The sequence below is a fragment of the Gopherus evgoodei genome, unplaced genomic scaffold (genome assembly GCF_007399415.2).
Source record: "Gopherus evgoodei ecotype Sinaloan lineage unplaced genomic scaffold, rGopEvg1_v1.p scaffold_37_arrow_ctg1, whole genome shotgun sequence".
In the NCBI taxonomy this organism is placed as follows: domain Eukaryota; kingdom Metazoa; phylum Chordata; order Testudines; family Testudinidae; genus Gopherus; species Gopherus evgoodei.
The window spans coordinates 2,023,710-2,029,600 of record NW_022060049.1 but is presented as its reverse complement, the minus strand read 5'-3'; the positions used below and the strand labels follow the sequence as shown (position 1 = coordinate 2,029,600).

The following is a 5,891-nucleotide window of genomic DNA, read 5'->3' as shown; positions in this document are numbered from 1 at the left end:
AATTGGAGGCTTGTTGGGTAAGCTTGGAGGGGGTGTTGGGTCTCCCTCAGGGCAGGGTCCGGCCGTGGGAACTGGGGGCTGCAGGAGGCTCCTTTGTCAGCTGGGTCTCGCCATGTGGCCTGGGGTGCGGAATTAGTTGCTCCTATGGCAGGGTGACATGAGGTTGCCTGTGGGGGAGCACTGCACCGTCTCGTGGTCATGTCATGCCGGATGTTTTGTATGAGGTCGCTGAGGCGTTTGGTGGGGTTATTGACCTGGGAGGTGGCAGCGATCCCCTTCACTGTAGGGTCCAGAGTGGGGATTCTGGAGATGGAGCTGGTCCTTTTGGTGGCATCATCGGTTCTCGAGGCGGGGATTGCGCTTTCCTCGATTAGCGGTTGGTCCCGCCTTACCTGCCTTGACGGTGGGGATGCTGGTTGGGGTGGTGAAGCCGGCGTATTGGTGGGGGTCGGGGTTGGAGCCCGCAGGACGTCAGCAAGGTTCACCTTCATGATCGTGAGGGGTCCCTTGCATGTGGCGTGATGGGACTTGCATTTCTTTCGAGTCTCGAAGGGGGCATTGCAGCGGCTACACCGGAAAGCAATCCGTTTGTTGTAGGTCTTGCGAACGTGCTTGCTGAGGGCCCCGAGGATCTGGACTCTGTGGACGGGGAGGCAGAAGGGGCAGAGGAGGAGGCCTGTAGGGAGTGGGTAATGGAGGTAGATGTGGTCGTCGTTCCCTGCCTCACCCTCTGTAGGGTGGACCCCTGTTGTGCCTGCAGACTCACCAGGTGATTCCTCTGGGTCTGGTGGAGAAGCTTGAGGAGGTGAAGTTGCTCGTGGGGCTGTGCTGGACTCACTGGCCACGATGTCTCTTTGCCCAGTAGGACAGCATGTGGCATTGAGATCCAGGGCTCTGGAGTCCATTCCCTTTTGAGCGGCACTCCTCTGGACAGGTGGTTGGTAAGAAGTTTCAGAGTCTCGAGTTGAGGAGGTTGTTCCTTCTGGAGCATCCCTTTCTGGAATAGCGGAGCAGCACTAGGCATCCCGGTTCCGGGCCATCTGGGGGGCTCCTCCGGCAGCATCCTTCCTGGCAGGGCAGCACTCAGCATCCTGGTTCTGGGTCGTCTGTGGGGCTCCTCCGGCGGCATCCTTCCCGAAGGGGTGGCAATCAGCCTCTTGGTCCTCGGTCATCTGGGGGGCTCCTCTGGCGGCATCCTTCCCAGAGGGGCGGCAATCAGAATCCTGGTCCTAGGTAGTTGCGGGGGCTCCTCTGGCGAAGTCCCTCCCGGCGGGGCAGTGATCAGCATCCCGGTCCTTGGTCATCTGGGGGGCTCCTCCAGTGGCATCCTTCCTGGCAAGGTGGGCATCAGCATCCTGGTCCTCAGTCATTGGGGGGCTCTTCTAGCGGGGTCCTTCTCAGTGGGGCGCCCATCACTATCCTGGTCCTGGATCTTCAGGGGGGCTCCTGCAGTGTCGTCCATCTCGGGAGCACCAGGGCAGTGTTCAGTATCCTGGACCTAGGAAGTAGATCGGGATCTTCTGGGGTCCTCCTCCTGAAGAGCTGTCAAGAAGTTCTTGGTCCTGGATGGGAGGTCCCGAAGGGCTGGCCTTCTGCTCTTCAATCTTCTTGTAGAGGTGCCTGCTGGGTTTTTCTTCTGCCAACTCCTGATGTTTTCATCCTTGCTGGTGGTCCAGGTCTTTGGGCAGGCTACCATTGGGTTTTCTGGAAAGTGGAACACACAGGAACAGCAGCAGTTGATGAGGATGTAGCTGAAAGAAAAGAAGAAAGAGAAAGTTCTTTCAAGGTTTCAGCAGTGCAGTGCGTATACAAATCAGCTTCAGCAGAAGCATAGATCTGGGGAGCAGTATCAATTTTTTCAAAAATAGCTGCAGGAGATTCTTGTCATTATCTGGTTTGCAGATGTCCCTTTGAACAAATTAAACATAAGAACAGTTACAGCTTTTAGATAATGTTTTCACCTCTTAGCTCAGAAAGCTGAGAAGCAAGGCCCATGCTCTGCGGCACGCGCACGCCCCCTGACCCCACCGCTTTCTACCTCATCGGGACGAGCTCTCAGCCACTCAACGAACACCGTAACTAGGTAACTCTGAGTGAGGCTCACTTTCCTGGAATGACTCCAGTGGAAGAATTCAAAGCAAGAGCCCTTGACACACAATTCTGTTAAAAAAAAAAAGACAGTTCCCTGTACACTCCTTGTTTGCACAAAACCCACCCACTGACCTGCTGCCCCAGAGCCGCTCGCGCACTGGCCCTGGACACTTTTTTTTTTTAATTATTTTCCTTGAGTCACGCTAGGAATGTCACTCAAAGGGCCACAACCTTCCTCCTCTTCTGCTCCTATGAACTAGCCCTCATCTGGGCAAAACATTTACAGAGACTGTTTCCTAGGTTACGACGGTGGCATTTTCCCAACAGGAAAGGGATGGAAATCTTCTCTTTTGTGGGGAGACGAGGGAAAGAATGATCCAAACCATGCAATTAATTCTGGAAGGTAGACTAAGGAGAGCGGTTTAAGAACCTACACAGAATAGACTAAGAAAGCAGCTGTTTGACCTACAAACAACATCAAAGTAAAATCTGCAAGAGCAGCCTTTCAGCTCAGAGGCCTAATAATAAGATGTAACTAATAACTGACCAAAAATTTATAAATGACTCAAAACCATACTCTTAGTACAAACGAAATGGTAAGACAGACAACACCACTTTTCTTCGCTGCTCTTCAACCAGGATATTCTCCCCAAAGGGAGGGCCACCGTTCCTGGAGGTTCAGTGCCGCAATAACAGGGCGCTGAGTGCAGTGGATGCAGGAAGCTGCTGTTCCAGCTCCCGCTTCCAAAAAATCAGTTTCATAGCTAGTCCTGAGATAGAGGAAGTATCAGTTCTTAAAGTGATAAGAACAGATTTAAAACTTTGATTCCAGCGAATGTTAAAATGATCTAAAATACAGGTTAATAAAAACATTTCTAGTCCTCTGCATAGAACGCTTATATTATCCCCAAATAGCAAGTTTTGGTTTATAAAGTCATAAAGGAACATCCTCCAGAATCTGACACTTGGGGAAATCTAAGTCTGGAACACACCACTGAGTCGGGGGCTGTGCCCTGCTTCTTAACAGTCTGGCCTGAGGTTGCCACTCACAGTCACGAGCTACTCCAGAGAGCTCAAGCCCCTCCCTCTCATGGATCAGTAACCGGTTAGCAGATAGGAAAGAAAAGGTAGGAATCAATAGTCCGTTTTTACAACTGAAAGGGGTAAATAAGCAGGCTTCTAAGGTATGAGACGAGACTACAGACATTAGGGCTGGTCAGCTTAGACAAAAGATGACTAAGGAGGCCTACGATACAGCACCGGTTCTCAACCAGGCATCTGCCAAAGGAAACCTGGGCTCAACCCACTTCCATTGGCCACCAAGCCTGCCTGCCTGGTTTGCAGTAGGGAAGGGGCACAACAAAAAATTGCAGCAGCACTGCAGAATAGAAGAGACAGCTGTCCCCCTACCATCATTGCTAAGGGTTGCCTCACAGCCACAAACAGGCAGCAGCTAGCCAAGGAAACATATACCACCACTCTGTTCAAGGAGCAAAAGTCCAACCACAGTTCTGCTTTCTTTCCATTACATAAGGTAACAACCTCAGAAAATCATATACATTACTCTCCAGGAAAAGCTCTTTGCTTTTCAGGAGCAGGAAAGCAAGGGAGAACACAAAATTTATACCATCCAAAGGAAAACCAGAACAAGCTGCAGAGGCACTGCCAGGGGAAAGGCGCCTTCCACTCAACGCGGAGTGACTACACTGACAGCCCCACTAAACCTCTCCCTTTTAGAGGAAATTTAACTGAACCGATTTAAATCCAAATTGGCTCATTGGAACCGGGGACATTGGGAGCAAAACCAGCCCCTTGAGCAGCGACTCACTTCACTGCACGCAATGCACCCTGGGTATGGAAATGAGAGTTCCCCGCCCGCCTCCAGTGCTCAAAGGAGACTTTTCTCAGAGCTGCCCCTGCTCGTTCCCCAGCTGGGGGGAAGATTGGAATGCAGGAGAGGGGGAAAGCTGCTCTCTTGAGACAGTCCCGCTGACGCCCAGGCGCATGGCAGAGGGAGATGGGCTGGAAGCCACAGGGCAATCAGGCCCCCGCTGGGTTAGCAGGCTTAAAACCGGGAGCAGACGCACACACCTTGCAAAGGAGCAGGTGCCGGGATCTTGAACAAGTGTCAACTTAGGGGGGAAGGATAGTTCAGTGACCAGAGCATTGGCCTGCTAAACCCAAGACTGCAAACTCAACCCCACCCAGAGGAGGACATGTGAGGATTTAGTGGGGGATAAGTCCTACGCTGAGCAGGTGGTTGGACCTCCTGAGGTCCCTGACAGCCTCTGATTTTACTAAGATGATGTTTAAAAAAAAAGTGTACGCTACAGAGTTTAGGCATAGAAGTTTCTGGTGGTCAGGGAATAACGTTACGGATTATCGAGGGGGTGCAAAATTCAGTTTAAGATCAGGTGGCATAAGGAATACATCATCTGCAATAGCCCCGATTGGGAGTCAAAGGTTAACGGGTCAACGTGCAGACACTGAGATAGGAGGGTAAGTTGTTCATATGATGGCTATGTTCAGGCGTGGAGTATAATGAGCGGATACAATGATGAGGCTGGATTGACCCTCATTTGGTGAGATTTAACGTTCAGTGAGCTTTCGGCTCTGGTTCATATGGTCCAACAGAAAAAGTCTCTCGGTCATTGAGATTCTATCTGCCAGCCGGGGTGCGACCCGGCATTGTACCTGCTGCTTGGTCTGCCTCTGCTATAAAGTAGCTGACCTCAGATCCTCGGGGTTCGGTGAGCTGCAGCTAACCTGACCTGATACACGGGAACAGCTTTAAACAGCGCCGTCTCTGCCTGTGCAACCAACCAACTAACCAATCATCTCCCCAACAGCCTGGAAAGCCTTTATCTCTCATACTAACGGTTGAAAAGACTCACCGCAGAAAAAAAGGATCCCAGCTCCTTAAACAATCTTCTAGCAAGACAAAGAACCTCACATATCTATCAACAGCCTCACAAAACATTAGACCCTGAGAAAACATAACAATATTTTATTGTAAAGAAGACAAGGGTTTCCAACCTGTTTTCAACAACTTGAACAAATCTGCTCTAAAGGTGCATCATTACAGTAAAATTCTTTCTGCTTTTCTAACCAGAAGATTCGCCCCAGAAGGAGAAGCACCAGTCCTGGAGGCACTGCAATACCAGGTCAATGCATGGGGTGGACAGAGCAAGTTCCTAGTCCAGCCCCATGTTTCTCACCCTCATTTGGTGCAATGTAAAGTTCAATGTTTTTTTTTAATCTTTTTGACAATCTAGTTTAAGCAGGGTCAGTTTGAACTCTACCGTGACATCTGTTGATTATCTGTTGTAAAGGTCTTTTGGAGCTGATGTTATTTGCATGGTCACACCCATCCCACATTGCATGATGGGTGTGCTTGTCCAAACAGTTTTTTGATGCTGTGGGGGTTCCTAGTCTCTTTGTTATTGGGGCAGGAGTAATAAATTGTCGTTATCCTGTTTATTTAAATCAAGGACAGAATAACTGTACCTAGCATTTGAGGACTGAGAGCTTTGCCCTCCCCCCTAAAGTGTTCGCCATTAAGAGTTATGGGTTCCAAAACCCAAAATGTTGTGGATGGAAGGAACAGATTTTTTTTTTTCTTAGTTTAAGTGGTCTATCCTTCCTGTTTCTGGTATGTAAAGACAAAATTTTTGGAATGTGAGAATTGTTGTAGTAGTACTTGGTAATATGCTTTAACCTAGAGTCCCTTTTTTGTATTGACAGGTAAAAGGCATAGCACAACTGTTCTGAGAGATAAGGAAAAAAACATGGGAAGTGAT

At 49.7% G+C, this 5,891-nt stretch overlaps 1 non-coding gene across 1 annotated transcript; it reads right to left on the bottom strand.

Annotated features, from left to right (window-relative positions):
• Positions 1 to 2,745: 2,745 nt before the first annotated feature.
• On the bottom strand, positions 2,746 to 2,939 carry LOC115642118. Its single transcript, XR_003998159.1, has one exon. It is a non-coding gene; the product is annotated as a U2 spliceosomal RNA (small nuclear RNA).
• Between the last annotated feature and the right edge of the window lie 2,952 nt (positions 2,940 to 5,891).